Below are 23,351 nucleotides of genomic sequence, written 5' to 3' on the forward strand. Positions count from 1 at the left end.
TTCTAGTCTGAGATCATCTCTCAACTTTCTGCGTGTTATTTTTTGAAGTACTGAGACATACCGGAGCAATCTTGTATGAGCTTGTTGTAGCAAACTCTTTTCGAGGTTGTTGTCTAGAATGAGTCATTCAGAGTACAGAAAGCTAACTGCAGGGTTATCTCTGATGTGTGAAGCCTCCCAGTTGGATTTTTATCCTATTCCCTGCTGTACTCCTCCAGCAAGTAAAGAAGGAATGTTCCCCCTCATTAAATGTTCAAAACAAAAGAGAGTTGGGGTCTCTTGGTGTCTTATGCAGCCAAGTGGAACATATTAACATATCATGTAAAAATAAATGTATTATGACAACTTAATTAAGCAGGGAGGTTATATGATTTCTGTATGTTATTAGTACAGTTGGCTGGAAGGAGAAAATATGGGGAATGATTTGAAAACTATACTAACTATACTAAGTGCCACAAATATTTACTAAACACAAAACTATTATCGTTGTTCAAAAATAATTACATTAATACTAATCTTAGATTTGCCACACGGTTAATTTTTACTCTCCTAATAAAGCTCCCCTAATAAAAAAACATAATCAACATAAATAATGATTGAATAATTTAAAATCAACATAAATAATGATTGAATATTTTTTAAATAATTATTTCTGTCATAAATATTCATAACTGTTATTTTACAAAATATTGTTTACATAATAATGTTAAAGTGAAAAAAAAAAAAGTATTTCTAATTTCTTACTCGTTTTTATGATAAGAATGCATCACATCTGGTCGGGCGGTCAGATACAGTCTAGCCACAGAAGTTGAATTAATTATTTTAACATGCCCGATGTTGGAATCGGATCAAAAATGTCCACATACGCATATGATCGGAACTCTACATAGCTCCTGAACTACTTTCCATTGGAAATTGGTAACTTCTGGTCGGTTGCTTGCCGTTTGTCAGGTGACTTAATTCTAGGTATTTAATTTTTCCAAGAATTACTTAGAAGCAAGTAAGAATACTTACATATTTTAACATTTTAACACAGCAAAGCTGCCAAAAATATCATAGATCTATTACATTCAAAGAGAGAACCAAGCATTTTTTATTGACTTTGCTGGGCGCTTTTGGCTTGGAGCAATAGGCAACCACCTCCTAACAACTGAATTGCAACAACAAAAATCTTGCTGGTTAATATTCTTTGTTCCACACATGTGTAGCATTGGTGGGAAATTTAGAAACATTGTTTCAGAAATGTATTTAGATCAGGTTCAAAATTGTGCTTTTCTTTCTTTAGAATGTTTGCTGATGAATTGTGCTCAATAAGGTTTTAAAATAATTCCTGTGGCTCAGTGGTAGATCATTGCGTTAGCAGTGCAAAATGTTGTGGGTTTAATTCCCAGGGAACACACAGACTAGTAAAAAAATAAAAATAAAATGTTTAGCCTGAATGCACTGTAAGTCGCTTTGGATAAAAGTGTCTGCTAAATGCATAAATGTAAATGTAAAATACTGAAATAACAGGCAAGCCCACACACACATTCTTAGAAGAAATTACTTGTCAAACTCCAGGAATACACCTCTGCAGAACCTTCAGGCAGTGCTGCTAACCAATTAATAATCTATCTGAAAATAATAAAGCTTCTTAATGGAGAGTGTTTGCACACACAAATTCTCATAAGCAGTGCAAAACCGATACCCAGCTAATCCTCAGTCGTAGCTGCACAATTCTCAGTTCAGACACACATTCCATAGCTGAATGGATGTCAAGCCGACAGCAGACATGAGGAATGGGAAGAGAGAGGTAGAAAAATAAAGGACGTAGAGCTGAAATGCTGCCCCGTCAGTCTCGGCATCTCTGGGAGCGCAGCAGAATAAGAATGAAGGAGAGGGGTTGGGTGAGCAGCAGATGTGCTCGCTTGAAGGACCACTCGCATCCTGGCACACCCACGCTACACTGCCTAGACCCTTTGGCTCTTGTTAAGCCTACCATTTTAACATCACCAGAGAGAAAATGGGAGGAAATAAGAAATAAAAAGGAGGGAGAAAAATACTGCTACACCGGAGACAGCTAGTCAGACAGACAGAGAGAAAAAGCACTTAATACACAGTTAAGCTTTTACAAGACCAGAAATAGAGTGGGCATATTTTAAATTTCAAATAAAGCTGTACACCTTGCATCTTTTTACAATTTTAAAAACAGTTCTTGAAATTTTTTTTGCATTTACAGGTGCATCTCAATAAATTAGAATGTCATGGAAAAGTGAATTTATTTCAGTAATTCAACTCAAATTGTGAAACTTGTGTATTAAATAAATCCAATGCACACAGGCTGAAGTAGTTTAAGTCTTTGGTTCTTTTAATTGTGATGATTTTGGCTCACATTTAACAAAAACCCACCAATTCACTATCTCAACAAATTAGAATACTTCATAAGACCAATAAAAAAAACATTTTTAGTGAATTGTTGGCCTTCTGGAAAGTAAGTTCATTTAGTGTACATGTATTCAAAACTTGGTAGGGGCTCCTTTTGCTTTAATTACTGCCTCAATTTGGCGTGTTCTTCTTCTCCTTAGCCCAGGTAAGATGCCACTGACATTGTCTGTAGTTCAGGAGTGGTTTAACAAGAAGAATACGACAACTATAGCCAAATTCCTTGACACGTCTGTGTGTGGTGGCTCTTGATGCCTTGACCCCAGCTTCAGTCCATTCCTTATGAAGTTCAAACTCTTGAATCAATTTTGCTTGACAATCCTCATAAGGCTGTGGTTATCTCAGTTGGTTGTGCATCTTTTTCTTCCACTCTTTTTCCTTCCACTCAACTTTCTGTTAACATGCTTGGATACAGCACTCGGTGAACAGCCAGCTTCTTTGGCAAAGAATGTTTGTGGCTTACCCTCCTTGTGAAGGGTGTCAATGATTGTCTTGTGGACAACTGTCAGATCAGCAGTCTTCCCCATGATTGTGTAGCCTAGTGAACCAAACTGAGAGACCATTTTGAAGGCTCAGGAAACTTTTGCAGATGTTTTGAGTTGATTAGCTGATTGGCATGTCACCATATTCTAATTTGTTGAGAGGAATTGATGAGTGAATTGGTGGGTTTTTGTTAAATGTGAGCCAAAATCATCACAATTAAAAAAACTAAAGACTTAAACTACTTTAGTCTGTGTGCACTGAATTTATTTAATATATGAGTTTCACAAATTGAGTTGAATTACTGAAATAAATGAACTTTTCCATGACATTCTAATTTATTGAGATGCACCTGTATATTCTGCATTATACTTTTAAAGTGGTCAAATTATGCTTTTTTAAAGATCATTATTTCGTGTCTTTGGTGAACAGAATATGTCTACATGCTTTAATGTTCAAGAAACACATATTATTTTTTATATACTGTACATTATTGTAGGTCCTCTATGGCCCGCCTCTCTCAAATGCGTCATTTTCTACAAAGTCCCTACTTCTGATAAGTGCAGTCTGCTCTGATTGGCCAACTGACCCAGTGCATTGTGACTGGCCGAACACCACAAACATTCATCGGAAATGAAATGCCCCTTTCCATAATCGCGAGCTTCATCTTTCAAAATAAATGTAAATACAGTTAATAATGTCCTTAGTTTTACCACCAGTTCAAGCTCGAAAGGGGAACAGAGTTGTGTGACAAACACAGTGATGAGGCTTGTATGTGTTTGCAATACACAAGCCACGGACAGTTAAGTCCACTGTGTGACTCTCTCTCTCTCTTTCTCTCTCTCTCGCTCTCTCTCTCTTTCTCTCTCTCTCTCTCTCTCTCACACACGTGACAGAAATCCGCATTTGAACATTCAATAGCAAGTGCTTAAACTAATAACAAAACATACTTACAGCAGCTGATTCAGAAACACCAGATTGTCGTAGCAAAGTCAGAATGACCTCCTCTCCTAGGTTCACAAAACGGTTGTCCATAAAATGTGTTGCTCTTCTGTTGTAAGTAATCTTAAAGATTCCTAAATGCATCTACTGCGTTCTCCTAGATACACACAGTATCTCCCTGACATGGCTGCTTTAACACTAACTGCGGTTACTGAAACCATGCCTTATTTCTTTGCGTGAACATTTGGGTGCCACTACACAAATTTTTCACATAGTGACGTAGACATGTGGGGTCGTTTTAGGGGGGCGTGGCAGAGTCTTAACTTTGATATAGAATATCTCTTTGGATTTGAGACTTTATTCTTTGCAACTTTACTGATCTTTTTTATGCACCAAGAGTTTGTAACACTCCAAAGAGAAAGAAAAATTTTTAATCACATCATATGAACTTTTTAAAACTTTATTGTATTATATTTTCATTATTTGTATTTTAATTTTTAATTTTTTTATCTTATGGACTTATATTCTTCATTTGCTTTGATATTTACCATGGTAATTAAGTTTTACCATATCCATACCTTTCAGTGATCAGATTCATGTTCCAGTGAATTTACATGGTAATGTCATGATGCAATGTTCAAAAAACATGGTAATATCATGGCAATTTTCTTTGCCTTGCATGAAGAGAATTGCTTGCTATTTTCATATCCATGATTTCTGCATGGTACTTAAAATAATTCAAATAATACTGCTGTTACAATATTACAATTCAATGGTAATACCATGGTACTTTTTGTTACCTTTTGGTTGGTGTAAAGTCAGTGGATTAGCATATTTATGTACCATGGTAAGCCAATAATGTAATGGTAGTACATGTGCTAAAAAATTTACATTTATTTCAATGTTTTCAAGTCAGTGCTTTCTAAAAAAAAAAAAAAAAATTGCAAATGTCTTCTGTCCCTTTAAAATACTTTTTATGTGAAAGCCTGCAAGCATTAAAGCTGAAATGCCTTTGTTGGTGCAACGTAGCTCATCCTGTCATTGACAGAAAAGAGAACGTCATGCAGAGAGATGCATTTGAAGGGACACAATCCACTTTTGTTTAACGCTGCCAATCCATTCTCTCTAGTCACACAGTAAATTGTCACTGGCCGTTCGCTCGATGACAAAATAAAGTACCCAATCATGTGGGAGTGCCAGGAAACAGAGACGATTGTCACCCACCCTGAAGTCAGGAGACCATGCTATGCTGCAGTTAAGCTAAATTGCTCATAGCATCCCCCTACAGATGATGTGGCCATTCATTGAATTTGACAAATCGTTTGCTTGGGCAAAACCATATGTTGTCAAGCAGTGACCCCGGGTAATGCAGGGGCCAGTCACTGTCAGAGTGATTGATCGTAGTGAGTGATGGTGTTTATAGTCTTCAAAGGCAAGTTGAAAACACTCAGCCCCCAGTTTTTAAATTTTCTCCACTACAGTGCCAACCAAAAATATGTAGAATGTTACCAAAAATGTAATTACAAAAATTAAAATCCTGTCATAATTTACTCACCATCATGTTTTTCATTGTATTTCTTCTTCTGCAAAACACAAAAGAAAGCTGTTTCTCTTTTTCTTGCAACAATAGTTAATTGAGTACAAAAGTCTCAAGCAAAAAGGACATGAGATGGTGAGACTAGTGTAAAAGTACTCCTGAAGGTTCTTCATTTTTTTTTTTTTTTTCTGACATGAGGGTGAGTAATGGTAACAGAATTTTCATTTTTGGGTGAACTATCCATTTAAGATTCTATCCTTGAAAAAAACCCATATTGATTATGGACACTAGTCAAGAATTCTCTGTATCAACCAGTGTGTCATAAAATAGTCAATATTACATCACACATATATCTTGTATCTGCAGTTGACATATTCTATGAAGTTAGAGACACCATTAGAATTGAATGAAAAGCTTTGGCAATTTACTGGAGTCATTTGTCACGTTAAAACTTGACAGTGTATTTGAACTCCTGTGGGACACGCTGTTCTCTGTTCACAACGACAGAGATGATTTATGACACCAGATGGTTTTTCCTCAGTTTGAACCCTGATTAATCTCACCTTCCAGTACTGCTGGAGAATCACATTCATATCTTTTGTCTGCATCTTTGCAGATAGAAATATCACCCAATTATTGACATAGACTGGTTACACGTTTACATACTCGACTTAGTTACTCAGCATTGTGTAAGTTCATTTATGCCTTAAACAGTTTTCTTGTAATATACTATGAACTTTTAAATATCTACACCAAAAACTAGGCACACCTAGATTTTTTGTCCTCTTTTATATGGTGTTTGGACATAAATGTGTGTTGGCAGTGTGTAAATACAACCACCCTACAATGATAAAAATCCACCCACTCCACTTTTTTTAATCCCCTTTAAACTAAGGGGTCGTTTACACAACAAATTTTTCAGCCAAAAACTGTAAAGTTTTTATGTGTTTTGACTGTTTGTTTACACCACAACAGCGTTTTGGCGACTGAAAACCCATATTTTTGAAAAACAGGTTTTAAAGTGCAAGTTTTATGGGTTTCAATTATTGTTTCCATGTAAACACCCAAAATGGGAATATTTGAAAACGGTGATGTCATGCATATGCGTAGTATGTGTTAGATTTACTTCATCAATATTACAACCAACAACTGAGATGCATCATAAATAACATATAATCATCACTTCTCTACAGGTACTGTTTACTAACAAGGTGACAGTGCCAACTACTGGCCTGGCATACATAATACAATGTTTTCGTTGTTGTATAAATGTAGACTAAGTCAGTCTCACTAGGCCTGCCATTTTGATTCTCATGCAGTGTGATGTCACATTGTAAAGGGCAGGGTCATGGGGGTTAATCGAAAGCCCTGCATTGTTATAGATTCCGCCCTCTGTCGTTGTTTGCCGTCCACTATTTTCTCCGCGTTCGAGTAGCTGTAACGTCAACAATGTCTCGCACTCTATCCCGATGCGGACAAATTATTTGATGTAACCAGATCTTTTTGAACCAGTTGACCAAATCGAAATTAATAAAATTAACAGCTAAAGTCATGTGTGGATTAATGCATATTGGAGACGCGAACCGTTTAAAACGATTCAGTTCGATTTGGTGAAGCTGGTTCAAAAAGATCTGGTTACATCGAATGATTCGTTCGCTAACCAGATATCACAAACTGCTTTGTTTTGAACTCTCTCTCACAACAGACACGGAAGAGAAGACAATGCTGAATAAAGTTGTAGTTTTTGCTATTTTTGGACCCAAAAGTATTTTCGATGCTTCAAAAAATTCTAACTGACCCTCTGATGTCAAATGGACTACTTCGATGATGTTTTTCTTACCTTTCTGGACATGGACAGTATACCGTTCACACAGCTTCAATGAAGGGACTGAGAGCTCTCGGACTAAATCTAAAATACCTTAAACTGTGTTCCAAAGATAAATGGAGGTCTTACGGGTTTGGAACAACATGGGGGGCTCTCACTATGCGTGGAAGAGTCTTCTGGCAGGACGTGTTGCAGGCGCCATCCCGCACAGTGATGCAGCTAGTCAGGATGCTCTCGATGGTGCCTCTGTAGAAGGTGCACATGATGGGGGCCCGGACTCTGGCTCTTCTCAGTTTGCGGAGGAATTATAGATGCTGCTGTGCTTTCTTGGCCAGTGCTGTGGTGTTGTCAGTCCAGGAGTGGTCCTCTGTTATGTGCACACCCAAGAACTTGGTGCTGCTCACTCTCTCCACAGGAGCATGCTGAGTGTGAACTCTTCTGAAGTCAACAACAATCTCCTTCGTCTTCTCCACGTTCATAGAGAGATTGTTGTCACTGCACCACCTGGCCAGGGGGCTTACATCGCTCCTGTAGTTGGTCTCATCTCTGTTGCTAATGAAACCCACCACAGTCATGTCACCTGCAAACTTAATAAAGAGGTTTAAGTTATGTGACAGTGTGCAGTTGTGGGTTAGCAGAGTAAAGAGGAAGGGGCTCAGCACACATCCATGGGGGGCCCCAGTGTTCAGTGTGATGGTGCTTGTGAGTTTTTAATTGATCAGCATTGTGCTTGTGAGATTAGTTTGTGTCGTTCATAGCGCAAGACTTTTTAGCCAGCGCGGTCGCACGGCTCGGTTAATTGATCTGTGCAGATGACAGGTCAGTGCGGCGCAAGCACTGTAACATTGGGTTTTGTCCAACTTTTAGTGCATTTGGCTTCCCATATGCACGGCTGAACACTCTCTCACTCTCTCGCTCACAGTTATGTTGCTTCTACTGGCTGTTTATTGCTGTAGATATGCAATGCAGAGAGACGTACTGTATACGCGACTCCCTCTTCTGGAGATGGGTCGGGAATATGCAGCTCATTTGCATTAAAAGCAATACACTCCAAAACAGCTTTTTTTTTTTTATAGACACACCTCAAAAATGACATTTTCCAGCTGTTATAATAAATAATTTATCTGTTCGGTATTTTGGGCTGAAACTTCACAGACACATTCTGGGGACACCCAAGACCAATATTATATCTTGTAAAAAGGGGCACAATAGGTGCCTTTTAAATTAAAGCATTTACTTTTTTTCCATTAAATATAAGCTGCTTCAGTGTCTACATTCCTACCAACATAATACATGAAATAGATATATATTTTTTAAAATTACTTATTAATTAAAGTGACAACTGCTTTGTCTTAATATATAATTTATTGTTCTAGACATGGAGATAATTAAATACACCACAACTTTTTGCAATGGATGATTTTGTTTTCACAATTTTATGAAAGTCCTTCAAAACAAGACAACAGGTATATATTTAATATATCTCCAAGGATTAATTGTTTAGTACAATTTAAAGAGTGATGATATCTCTCTTATCTGATATCATCTGAGATATCAATAAAATGTGTTCAAATCCAGCCTGCTTTTCATTTTTTATTTTATTTAAAAACAAACAAACAAAAAACTTACACTTCAGCAACAGAGTTTTACTCACCAGATCAGCAAGTTCAGCATAATGTTAACACATTGTGAGCTCGCATAGAGCTATGACTAATGAATCTGGATTGTTTCCATATTATAGTGTGATCAAATACAAAATGCAAATTACTTTCTTGAGTCACAAACTTCCTGTATGGGCTATCCTAATGGAATTCAGGCAATACCCAGATAAATTATGTATATGAATACCAGACATTATTACTTATAAACCTGCACTGGTAATAGATGAGAGAATGAATCACAACGAAACCTATTTCACTCTAAAATCAAAAGAAAGTTTTGATTAAAAATACATTATATTGTGTGATACCATATGACATCATACATTTTGACGGCCTTCATTTATTTTCGTTATGCTACAGCTTTACAGGACATGCTCAAAAAATGTGCCAATGCTGGTCATTTCTTTTTGTGCCAAAAACACACATTTCACCGTATCTGACTACACAGCAAAATGAGTTCACATTATTCTATGACACTGTTGCCTCTCTTGAGCAAAAAGCCTTTTTACCTATGCACCTATAGGTTGCTTGGGGAGCAATTAGTATCGTGGAGCAGCTCTCCCTGCTGCACAATTCCTTTCTGTCTTTCTCTGTCTTTCAGCTCTCACTGTTAGCAGGGCTAATGGCCAAAATGCCCACAGGCTCACTGGTGTGAGAGACATGGCCCTTGAGAGGCAGTCTTGTTATTCTGCCAGATTGTTGATTACCCCTTACAGAAGCCTTCTAGCTCTACATTAGATCAGAGAAGTAGTTAGCACATCGCAATAAGACTACACTTCAGAGGAAGTTAAATTAGCACTGCAGTATGAATGACAGATACAACTTCCCTGTTTAAAAAACAAACAAAAAAAAAACCAAGAATTTCCAGAGATTTTCAGTCATGTTTAGATCAGGACTCTGGGCTGGCCATTTCATTATTTCAGTGTTCTTAGCTTCAAGGAACTACTTTAGTTCTATTTTGAGCTGAAGCTGAAGAGAAATCACAGATTTGGAATGACCAACTTCTGTTGCAATGGCTGAAAAAGTCATCCCTTTGGCCTTCATCTGGACAACCTCCTGTCACAGGGTTTCAGTTACCTTAGAACAGCCCGCCATCTTACAGTCTCCGTGAAAATTAGAGGAATGCTGCTAGTTAAATAGGGTTAATTATATAATTAAGTAAATTTGCACCAGGTGCCAGATTAACACCAAAAACCTGGAGGTATCTGTAAGTGTTCTCTAAATTTGATCAGAGTTAATTTTCAAATACCTAATTACATTTTTTTTTCATACTGTGCTTCACATTAAAATTATTTTATAAAAATGCTTAAAAAAATTCCCTTCTTCTCCTGTTAGGAGTATCAAGTGTTCAAACACTGGCACAACCAAAATGAAAATCAATGCTCAGCTGATACCCTGAAAGACCAAATACTGTGAGATTCTCAGGTTTTAATATTTCTTAGAGCTGTTTCCTCTGTTGCAGAAAAAAACAAACAAAAAAAAACCTGTCTTTAGAATTCCAAGATAAAAGGGATTTTTTTTCTTTCTCAGAAGCTCTCTTTTCTTTTGCCTTAAACATTCTGAAGGATTCTCCGATAAATAGGGGTTGTCTTTTAAATTGTTCTTTTGTCCCCTTCAATTTGAGTATCTTCACAGAGTCCCAGCCTAATTGGCTCATATTAAGATACAGTAATTGGAGTTGAACATGACATTTCTGTCCTACCCCTGAGGAGAATTCTTTCATTTGTGTCACTTCTCATTTTATGAAATGGAAAGGGATGTCTAGCTGTGTAGAGAGCCACACTACAAAACAGTGTTTCTGTGTTAATAGTTGTAGAGATTGTTATGGCTTATTCACAAACAGTTGTTATGAATATGTAATACTGAATATGGTAATTAGGCCATAATTATATTAAAAAGGGGTCATATGATGTTGCTAAAAAGAACATTATTTGTTGTAATGCAATGTGTTTATTTGCAGTTTAAGGTAAAAAAAAAAAACATTATTTTCCACATAATGTACATTATTGTTGCTCCTCTATGCCCCACCTTTCTGAAACGGATCGATTTTTACAAAGTTCATCATTCTGAAAAGTGAGGTGTACACTGATTGGCCGGAAATGTTACACCCCTTGCCATACTGTGTACCCGCGCGATGAGACAGAAACAATAAAACCCATTACAAACAAGGCATTTGTTGCATCCAGTGGGGACATAATTACTGATTGTAATGACTTATACTGTCTTTTTACATGTTGCATTTCGTATCGCGCTGCGTAAACATAAAACCATGTCTGCATTTGTGATCGGAGAAATGACAAACAGTAAGCGCTACTCTACACTGCTGAAAACTCACGTTTGAATCATCAGTGGCAAATTCTTTAAATATGAAAACGTACTTACAGACTAAGAGAAAGGAAAAATTTAAATTGCATCATATGACCCCTTTAAAGGCAGGGTAGGTAAAAAAATGTATAAAAAACTTTTTTTCCAAATTTGTTTAAACTTTATTTATATATCAAAACATAATTAAAATGTAAGTACTCTGAAAAAGAAAGTATAAAAATCGAGTGTCTGTAGACCTCTCACGACTGTTTTAAAGACAGCTCATTATTTCCATTCACTCCACCCCCTCCCTTCTGGGCTCCTATAGATTATTTATCGTCTCTACTACAGCTCGCTAAGTAATGTTATGTTAGCTATATTACGCAGCTACGTGTGCTAATGACACATGCTTCATGAAAAAATAAACAAAAAAATATGTATGATCAAAATACAAAAAGAGAGATTTACCTGTCCAGCAGAAATAAAGCCATCAAGGAGTCACTTTTCAGCCCCTTGAGTTCCCTCAGTTCTCGCCATCGCTGGAAAGCCACGACGATATTAACTCGCGTTTTATTTCTTTGTTTATCCAAAGACTTTTTGTTCATTGCCTTTTCTTGTACTGTTACTGTCTTCCTTTTTTTGCCTGGTTTGCCTTCACTAACTGCATAGGCTAGTACTGTGAATTTTGCTTGCTGTTTCTCTGCCATTGTTTTGGTATTCCTAGGATCCGTGCCTGTTGAATTCCTCAAATCAAACGTGCGCGCGCAAGTGGGCAGGTCATGTGTGGCAAAAGGGTGGTTGCCATGGTTGCGAGAGAGTGACAGTCGCCTAAGCAAATCCTATGTTTCATCCCGAAATGGAAATAATGAGCTGTGTTTAATACAGATTTAACGGTCTAGAGTCACTCGATTTTTATACTCTTTTTATCAGAGTACTTACATTTTAATTATGCATTGATATATATAGAAAGTTTAAACAAATTTGGAAGAAAGTTGTTTATACATTTATTACCTACCCTGCCTTTAACAAATACTGAATAAACTCCCTAGTCTTTTTTGTTCCCTTGTTGCCTAATGCATCACTGTGATTTTCCCCAGCCTCTCCTCACCCTATTTCACAGCTGTGTGTCTATAGCAAATGCTTAGAAACAGATTAAGCTTAAGTTACAAATCCCACAACTGTTTTTTATTTATTTATTTTTTCTTAAAATGTCTGTGCACTTTTCCTCTGTTAATCTTAGATGCTCAAAAATACAAGTGGGAGGAATGGGTAATGTATATCTAATAAATATAAACGCTGGATATCTTCTTTAATGCTCTGTGGTTAGCCTTGGCACACATCTCATAACAGAGTTACTCTGGGAAAATGAGTCTTCCGCCATCTGAAGCTCAGGGATGCATTGATTTACTTATTGACTGGTATCACACTGCTTTGAGGAAACCGTTGTTATGCGGCAAGAGTAGATGAAACTGAGAATCTTAGAACCCCTGAGGAAATTATGACGGATGAGCTGCTCACACATATGGAGTGGAAAGTGGTCTGGCTGTGTTTGTAGGCGATTGTTGCAGTTGCAGAGGAAGCAGGACAATGCCAGAAACAAGGGAGACTCATTGAATTACAGTACTCCAGAATGAAAGCACAGGGATTCTAAGACAGATTCCTTTTATATTAATTGCAAAAAAGAAAAAAAAAAGAAAAAATGACAATTGAGAAATGAGAATTCTATTTTTAATAAACTGTTCTGACAGTGAGGGAAATTGACATCTTCTTGCTTAAGTCTTCTTTATGTGCTGAGAAAAAGTTCAGATGTTGTACCCATGCAGAAAAAAAATACAAGAAAAAAAATACAGAAGGCAGTTGCAAGAAAGCCATTTGATTGTTTTCTATTAAATGGGAAATAAATGCATTGTTCGGATCATCCACCATAGAGACTCATAATTGGAAACACGTGCCTCTACCTACATTTCTGCATAACTCAAAAAACTTACCCATAAGTATGAAGTTTCCAGTTTCCAGTTATAATGAACAGTAGAGTTTGTAAAACTCTTGACAATTTTTATTCACTTTCACACAAAGTATGATTTACAGGGTCAAAGTTTTGTTTAAGAAAGTCCAATAATGCACACTATTATGTTATGATTTAAAAACTATTTTTACATGCTGTGAGATTGGAAAACTGATACTTTTAAATGTTTGTGTCACATATACAGCTTTATGTGTATGGTTTTTTAATGCAGTAGGTTTGTTCGGTATGGCACGGCACTTCTGAAACTGCCACAAAACTGCAGTTAGGTATGTAATATTAGAGCTGCAGAAACATTGCCACAGGCACATATTTCCGATGAGCCTGGGTTAAGTGTTAGGGTCCCTATAAGGTCAGAGCCGGTGAATGAATTTTACAGGATTCATAGATTAAATCAACTTGTGAAAAAGAAGTGTGCTTAAAGAAATAGTTCACCCAAAAATTAAAATAATGTCATTAATTACTCACCCTCATGTCATTCCAAACCCATAAGACCTTCGTTTATCTTTGGAACACAAATTGAGATATTTTTGATGAAGTCTGGGAGCTTTCTGACCCTACATAGACAGCATTGCAACTACAAAGTTCAAAACCAAGAAAAGTAGTAAGGAAATCATTAAAGTAGTCCATGTGATGGTTGAACCGTAATTTTTGAGAATAAAAAAACGTATCAAAGAACACAAACTGAATACCCCTGAAAATATATTGAGGTCTTATAAAGTGAAACAATCGGTCTGTGCAAGAAACTGAACATTATTTGCAACATTATTACCTGTAATCCAGAGCCTCAGGCAAATGTTCTAGAGTGATGTTTGGTTTGCAAATGAATCATTCTTTTGAACCTGTTCTTTTTTAACTATTTTACCAAATTGGACTTAACCATCTGAAACAGTCAACAGCTCGACCAGCACAAATCTACTAGTTACTCAGTCAAAATTCACTTTTGTATGTCCCTGGTAGTTACTATGACTCGAAATGAGCCAAAATTCTGTCGTATATGATCCTGGTATTTACTGAACTGAGGTAAGTGAAGTGACGTGACATTCAGCCAAGTATGGTGACCCATACTCAGAATTCGTGCTTTGCATTTAACCCATCCAAAGTGCACACACACAGCAGTGAACACACACACACACACACACACACCGTGAACACACACCCAGAGCAGCGGGCAGCCATTTATGCTGCAGCGTCTGGGGAGCAGTTGGGGGTTCAGTGACTTGCTCAAGGGCACCTAAGTCATGGTATTGTCAGCCCGAGACTCAAAACCACACCCCTAGGGTTAGGAGTCAAACTCTCTAACCACTAGGCCATGACTTCCCGGAACAGATCCAACTCAGTTCCAACTCTGAAGAACAAGGAGCCGCTGATATGCACATGCGTGAACCAAGCACTTGAATGAAGAGGCAAAAGTTTTTATGGCCTCTCATTGTTTCTGTAAAAAGGGGAGAGTGAGGTATAATTTTCTCTTTACAGGATCTTAAAGTCACATTTTTAAAATAATTTTATTTTCTTTTATATAAATAACAGTGGCAATAACACTATAAAACTATTATTCATCACCATTAGAGGAGTTGTCAGTGGTTAGTCAGCCATTCTGCAAATAATTTGGTTCCATTGTTTAGCATAAGCTATACTGTATGTGGACCTGGACAAAAAAGCATCCATTGTGTAGTGAAATGGTGGACCCTAATGACCAGAAGTACCTGGTAGCAAGTGAGACTTGAGAAAAAAAAGTTAAAATGTGTCCAAGAGTAGACAGATTTGTTCATTCAGCATGTAAATATGCTTTTGACAAATTAAGATTGTCTTCTCAATTTAATATAGTAGTATTCCCAAGGATATAATATGACATGGCTACAGCATAAAATGATGTGGCTGTGAAAAACATGTTCCAAATCTGTCTCTCCCATAAAAAATATTATTTTTTAACTGGTAAATATAGATAAATATAAATAAAAATAGCAGTGTATAGGCCTCAGTATACTTCTTTTTGTAAAAACTATAACTTAGAAGTTCATTTGAACTAACTTTCAGCAAGAACATTTTATTTAGACTGTCCTTGAAACACTCCAGTTAAGCTCTTTATATATAGCAATGGCTTATTCAGTTAGCAAAGCTAGTAAACAAGTGCCAGACATATTATAAGCAGCAAAAATCAGTCCTGGCCTTGTGTATCAGAATACAGTGCCTAATAGACAAGAAGTAAATTAAATTGTGCCATAATTATGGTAATTATAAATGTATCTTGGGGGAACAATGAAAACCATTAGCAAGGTTCTAACAAGGAAAAACTCTTTCAAACATGGAGTCACAGAGGCTGGCAAATTATGACCTGAACTGCAGAACATTCAAGTGGCAGATGTAAGGATACACTGAGCTTTTAGACATATTTAAAAGCTCAGTGTATCCTTACATCTGTAATTTCTGTATATCTTTGCATGTTATCATTTTATTTATAATAAAAAGTCTGTAGCTTCTATAGTACATGCAGAATCAGCATGAAGCATTAATACCCCCAGCACTCCAGAGAAGAAGAGCTATTGAATAAATCCACTCTGGGGATTATGGTTTTCTGGACATAGATTAATCTGACCCCAAAAAAAAAAACACTAGGGACCAAGAAAAACAACAACAAAACACCCTACAACCTTGAGGCTCATCAGTAGGGCACAATAATGATGAATAAACTATGTGGGGGTGACAAACATGAAAGCAGATGGTGGTACGCTTGTGTGCCACAAACACATTGACATTTAAGTCAGAATGACCTAATTTTATGCCAATTCTGTTCCCTGTCCCCCTGGATTTGATTTGCCAGAATGCTTTTTTGTGGCTCCCAATCTTTCTTTTGTTGTGGATGGGGAAGGAAAAAAATATCTGTGAAGACAGCATTAATAATATGCAAAAATAATGAATAATTAATAATAATCCTGCAAACAACAGCAGGTGCTCAGACTGAAGAAAAATACAATTAAAGACTTTCCCCATCAAACCATAGCCAAATTTCAAGCAAAATTAATAATAATAAAATAAATAAATAACTTTCTTGAAAATGTCCCATCAGGGGCTGGCTTAAAACACTAAAGTGGTTAAAATCTAGATGCCACTCAGAGCATGAAAGGCACACAGCCACTTTGACACTAGTCCCACCACTTATGGCACTTTTCCACTGCATTGTACGTCTCAGCTCGGCACGGCTCAGTATGGCACTGCATAGCTTGGCTTGCGTTTCCACTGCAGTTTAGTATCGCTTTAGACTGAGTGAAGTGACAAGAATACATTTTGAACGCAAAGAAAACAAAAATAACAACTTCAACAATTCGTCTCAGCCATTCTGGAGAATATCCCCTGAACGCAAACAGCATACGCAGTTCTGTGTCAGCCGCTCCACACGGATGCGTTGTTTTCATTCAAATCAAAGTGTCAATGAATGTAGAAATGTATCTGTCACTTCATAAAATTCAGATTGAACCACTGATGGCAGATGGACTATTTTGAAGATATATTTCATGACAGGAACCCATGCATGACTCGGACAGGCACAGTGAACGTGTCGCTTGCCTGGGCAGTGCTCACACTGAAGCTGCGCTCACCGGGACAGACTGGAGGTTCTTTCTGGACATGGTCTCATCTGGATGTGGCGTACCCCTGCTCGGCATGTGTTCATTCCTTCACACTGAAGAAAAGGGTTATGGATGGCAAGGTCCTCCCTCTAAAGGAGGCAGTTACTGTGAATCTCTGCCTCCATTGACCCTGGGATTGAAGTCCCATGCAGAGGTAGCGTACGCTGGCGCGTTTGGCTGCTGTGCTCACCTGGCCTGTTGTTTGTTTGCTCTACCTGAAGTTGAAGTTTAACTGAAGCTGATTATGTTTTTCACTGCTCGTCCTATTGGATTATAATGTGTATGGACGTTGCTCCCGACTGAATAATTAATCTCCTGAAGATACTGTTCTCACTCACCTACAATCTTGGACAGCCCGGACGTATTTTTTTCACCAAGCCTAACTCGAGCCATCGACTGTCCCGATGAGCAGATCATCGCTAGGCATGTGCGTGTGTAAGTTTCCCCTTCCTCACTGCTGTACGCTGTGGTTTTTCTGTTTGGGCAGTTGGCTACTGATGTTTTCAATCTGACTGTGAGTTCCAGGGTGCCCGAGGTTTATGTGGAGTAAAAATGCGTCCATTTCCGACTCTCACCATTCTATGGATACTGTGGATTGTTACTTCCACCTGTGACTTTTTAATATGTCGCAGCAGAATATGTCTCCAACATACTCTATAAAGGAACTCGATGACTTTATGTCACCATCTCTTCGTCTGCCTACTAAGGTGTACAAGCTGTGCACCGCCCTGGGCATTTCTCGCCTGGGACCCCGTTATGTGCATCGAGGAAGCCATCACATTTTCCTTACAAATCCCGGGAACTCAGATGGTACCATCCCCACAGTTGTCTCTATGCGGCCCGCTGGCTCCTCGCCTAGGCATCCCTCTGCTGGAAGTATCGACTATCGGAATCTTATCCTGCTTTCGTCGCCTGTTTGCGAACTTCCAGTGACTCAGATTCCTATGCGCTTGGCTTCTCGTTCCATCTCGGCCAAGACCGTCCTTTCCCGTGGTGGAGTGGATTTGGCGTGTCTCCGTTCACTTTGTTTTAATGGACATGTCTCTACTAGTTTAACAACTCGATCTTTGCCAGTTAAATTTGCTCTCATAAACGCCTGTTCTGTAGCTAATAAGACATTCATTCTAAATGACATTATCTTATCGCATGAGTTGGTCATTTTATTTGTGACTGAAACTTGGCTTCGTACTGGTGATTTATCCCCGTTCACAGAATTATGTCCTCCTCAGTGGGGTTTCCTAAATTCCCCAAGGATCTCTGGCCGTGGTGGTGGCCTAGATACAGTTTTTTAAAATATATTCAAATGCAAAATCCTTCCTGTAAAAAACTACTCCTCTTTTGAAGTTCAACTGTTTATACTTGCAAATTGTCTGCAAACACCCCTGTTATGTGCACTGGTCTACAGATCACATAAAGCTACTGGCTGCTTCATACATGATTTCTCTGACCTTCTGTCTGCCTTGGCCATTCTGTCTAACAAGATGCTGATTCTTGGTGATTTTAATATTCATGTCTGTTGCCCAACTAAGCCGATGGTGAATGAACTTTTAGCGTTACTTGACTCTTTTAACCTCACTCAATCAATTTCTCTACTCATATCAAGGGACACACATGGGACCTTGTTCTGTCATCAGAGATATCAGTCGACAAACTTGATATCACTAATGTTGCTATCTCCGATCACTTTCTGATTGAATTTGAATTTTTTAGCTACAGTCCTCCCTCTGTCCCTCCCCCTTCTTACGTTTTAGCTCGTTCATTTAACTCAGCTACAGCTTCACTTTTCTCAAATTCTTTTAAGTTTGCTCTCCCTCCCTCCCTCTCTGTTGACTTGCCATCTTGCACTAATATTGATGAGCTTGTCTCAAGTTTAAACCTGTCCTAATACATTGGATCAGATAGCCCCTGTAAAATTAAAACGAGTAAAGTCAATCACTTTAACACCTTGGGTGGATAGTTCCATACAAGTTTTCCGTCAAGCCTGTAGACAGGCTGAACGGAAATGGAAAAAAGATAAGCTTCAGGTCTCTTACGACATATTTCTGCAACATCTGAAAGCATATCAAGTCACTGTTAAAAAGGCAAAAGCTAATTATTTCAGTTAACTTATTAACTCACAGGCTAATAGACCCAAAGTTCTTTTTAAAGCTATCGATACATTCTTAAATCCGGCTAATACAGTTGATACATCATTAACTTGTGATGAGTTTTCTGATTATTTTATCCGAAAAATTGACCTTATCAGATCTAGCATCACAACCCAGGGTTGCATCTCAGTTACATCTTGCAGTCCTACCAGCTTTCTCCAGCATTTCACTCCTCTGTCTTCCCCAGAGTTGTCTGAGATAGTTTCTCATCTTAAGCCTTCTTGCTGCCCTTCTGATATTATTCCCTCTCGTCTCTTCAAAGAGGTCTTTGATGTCTTTTCTCCAATTGTGTTAGCTATAGTAAACTGTTCCTTATACACTGGTGTTGTTCCATCTGGTTTTAAGCACGCAGTAGTACAACCACTATTGAAAAAAAAACAATCTTGACCCTAATGATCCTGAAATTTCAGACCTATTTCTAAATTATCGTTTATTTCTAAAATCCTATAAAAAGCAGTTTTCAAGCAGATCTCCTCTTTCTTGACTAATTTTAACATATTGGATAAATTCCAATCTGGTTTCAGAGCTCTACACAGCACAGAGTCCGCACTACTTAAAGTTTATAATGACATTCTTCTTACCATTGACTCTGGATCAAGTGCATTACTTATCCTCCTTGACCTTAGCGCTGCCTTCGACACTATTGATCATGGTATTCTTATTGATCACCTGGAAAATAGTGTCGGACTACAGGGCCCTGTTTTACACTGGTTTAAATCATACCTGACAGAGAGAACATTCTCTGTTAAACTGGGTGCTAAATCATCTCCTCCAGTGGATATTAAATATGGTGTCCCTCAAGGATCGGTTCTTGGTCCCCTGTTGTTCTCCCTATACATGCTGCCCCTTGGCTCCATCCTTGAAAAGCACAACTTAAGATACCATTGCTATGCTGATGATACATTATTGTATTTACCCATTTCCCCTGGTTGTACTTCAGATATCGAAACTATTTTTAGCTGCTTGGAAGACATAAAATCGTGGATGGCAGAAAATTTCCTCCAGTTGAATACCAAGAAAACAGAGATGATTTTATTTGGATCCCCCACCACTTTAAAACACTGGAGTAATGCCCTTGGCCCTTGGTCTTCTAACTTGCAGAATCTGGTCAGGAATCTAGGTGTCATTTTTGATAGTTCTCTTAATTTTAATAAACAAGTTATCTCTGTTGTTAAAGGTAGTTTTTATCAGCTTAGAACAGTAGCTAAGCTGAAGCACTTTTTATCCAAGAAAGATCTTGAAACAGTAATTCATGCTTTTGTTTCCTCACGCTTAGACTACTGTAATTCTCTGTACACAGGTCTAACCAAACATAATTTAAATAGACTTCAGTTAGTCCAGAATGCTGCTGCAAGACTCCTCACAGGCACCAAAAAGTGTGAGCACATAACCCCAGTTTTAGCTGAGCTCCACTGGTTACCAGTGAAATTCAGAATTGATTTTAAAATCATACTTTTTGTTTGTATATTTCTGAGCTGTTCTCTACTTACTCTGCCGCCAGACCACTCAGGTCTACAACCCAACAGCTACTTGCTATTCCCAAGACACATCTTAAAACCAGAGGGGACAGAGCTTTTTCTGTAATAGCTCCTAAACTCTGGAACTCCCTCCCACTTCATATAAAGTCCTGTAATACAATTGTCAGTTTTAAGACAAATCTGAAAACACACTTTTACTTCTCTTGCTTCTTGCTTTTCTTCTTCGTTGTTTTTGATATGTTATATTCTATAGCCTTATAATTTATGTTTATGTTTTATTCAATTATTTAAGTGTATTCAAGGAGTCTTGTACTCATTTTTATGTATTGTCAAGGCATATTGTTTCTGCCTTCCCTGTTTTAACTTGTAAAGCACTTTGGGTCAACTGTTGTTCGGTTAAATGTGCTATACAAATAAAATGACTTGACTTGACTTGACAGTGCATCCATCCAAGCCCTGCGGTACTACCTCCATACTAGTGGGCTGGGATCTATACGATGGTGGTTTATATTTTTCCAGGCCTAACTTCGCTGCACGAAAGACAAGTCTGGCCTAAGTTTTGATGCCTTTAAAGGGAGAGTTCAGCAAAAATGAAAATTCATTAAATTATGTTTTAGTAAGATTCGGGAAGAGCGCATCAGATACTTAGCCTAATCAACACAGGTGGACCACTATCAAGTAATCAATACCATAGTATAAATATTGCTGATTACCTCTATCCATTGACAGTTTATCAGCATTTGGTTCGCTCTGTCTGTCATCTTATCACAGACCCAATTTTCCTTCCAACGAAGATATCTATACCAGGGATTTTTTCAGATCTGCCACTTTTTGCCAGACCCATGATCACTCCTACCTCGCCAAACACGGCCGCTGAGCACCATTAAGCATTCGCGACAGCTGCTCTTCTCGTGCAAAGCCCTGGGCTCGCCTCGCTCGACACCACGATCATCCCGCTCAAGACCAGGCTCTCCTCGAGCACTGGATCACAGCAGCAGCAGGCATTCAACTATCCTGGGCTGCACCCCAGTTCTCACCATAGCAAACCTCTCTCGCTTCCCGCCACGGCTCAGGCTTTTCACCGCAGCTTTTCCGGCCGCAGCGCAGCTTGAGGCTGCCTCCACCAGCGGCGCAGTGTTGTAAATCAATACATTTTCAGGTGAAGACGCTAAATGCGGCTTTTCGCGGCTAAAGTTTGTTAAACGACGTTATGACGTAATTCTGTCGGATGACCGATGCCATTTTTGACCACGAAGCCAAGGCATATATATATTTTTTTGTTTCTAGAGTCGTCATCCACACTGAAATGTCTGAAGACATTACATTTGCCTTACTGTGCATGTTTAAACCTCACTGAGATGATACAGACATAAGTTGCATGCAATTATTCTGGCAGGACCAATTTATTTAGGGACATATTTCACATGTGATCACTCAGAATTTATCTAAAACACAACTACCCTCGTGTTTTGCCGCAGGACAGCAAGTGTGAATAAAATCTCTGTTGTCTTCTCAGGACTGTAATACGAAAAGCATGCAAAGTAAATATCTTTAGAAAAAGCTTGAAAGTGAATAGCACATAACTGCAATTAACGTTACTGTTATAATCATGTCTATTTGTTACAATGTTTTACAAGGCTAAACATGCTTCATCGTTTTCAAAAGCCTCTGTTTCCACAGTCCACACTACAACATGAAAACAGCATTCCAAATGTATCCGCTCTGGAGACTGTTTAAAAAGGCCAGAAGGCCAAAACGAGTGGAAAACATGCTTTCCAACAGGAATGTACTAATGCGGACAAGGCTTGAGGAATTGTCAAATCAGGCAACCAATTGCTAAGCTGGCAACACAGTAGGCTACCCAGGCGTATTTTAGCTTGCCCCATCAAATGTTACTAACCCTTCTACTTTTTCCGCAGCTACAGCAGCTGAAGCAAGCTCCGCAGGCGGCTCAAGAAGCTATCTTCCCTCCTCCTCTCATGCTCCCATTTACTTCTCTATGTTCCGCCACACCATAACCATCTTTCCGAACACCCCCCACCCACCGTAGCCAGCAAAATCAGGGCACAGATTTTGTCAGAAGGCAGAGGGCATCAAGACCAATTAGCGGTCAGACCGATTCCTTATCAAAGAAGCTCACCGAACCCTCATCAGCCAACCCCTCTAATGCCAGCCCATCCCCGTTCACTCAAAATCGTGATCTACCGTAGCCAACCCTCTTTTACATCCCCCTATCCATCTATAACAGCCCATCCTCACTCCAGCCATCCCAGCAGTGCCCTCCCCCGCAGGAGCCTCTATCTGTTTTTCCCCACTGCCACAGCAGTGTCCGCCCCCGCAGGAGCCTTTTCCCGTATTTCCTCACTGTTGCAGTAGTGTCTGCTCCTGCAGGAGCCTTTTTCTGTATCTCCCCACTGCCACAGCAGTGTCTGCTCCCGCAGGAGCCTTTTCTGTATCTCCCCACTGCTGCAGCAGTGTCTGCTCCCGCAGGAGCCTTTTCTGTATCTCCCCACTGCCGCAGCAGTGTCTGCTCCCGCAGGAGCCTTTTCTGCATTTCTCCACTGCCGCAGCAGTGTCTGCTCCTGCAGGAGCCTTTTCTGTATCTCCCCACTGCCACAGCAGTGTCTGTATCTCTTTTCTGTATTTTTATATTTCTGCCGCAGCAGTAGCTGTTCCCGCAGGAGCCCTTTCCGTCCTTCCCTACCACCGCAGCAGTTCTCGCTCCTGCAGGAGCCTCTTAAAAAAATAAAAAACGCTCGACACTGCTCTCGAGAAGCAATTAATTAAACTGTTCCATGGAACAAACTTAACGTTATGCATCGCTAACAATCCAATGTACATGCTCATTATATCAAAAGCCTCCAAGGGCACCAACGTCCCGACAATAGTTTCTACATGTCACCGTAC

General features: G+C 38.8%; 1 protein-coding gene across 2 annotated transcripts in view; it reads left to right on the top strand.

Moving 5' to 3' along the window:
- Positions 1 to 23,351, top strand: part of nsg2 (neuronal vesicle trafficking associated 2) — a 37,229-nt gene that overhangs the window by 4,382 nt on the left and 9,496 nt on the right. The gene's annotated exons all lie outside the window — the stretch shown is intronic.

The sequence above is a fragment of the Carassius carassius genome, chromosome 36 (assembly GCF_963082965.1).
Source record: "Carassius carassius chromosome 36, fCarCar2.1, whole genome shotgun sequence".
Taxonomy (NCBI): Eukaryota; Metazoa; Chordata; class Actinopteri; order Cypriniformes; family Cyprinidae; genus Carassius; species Carassius carassius.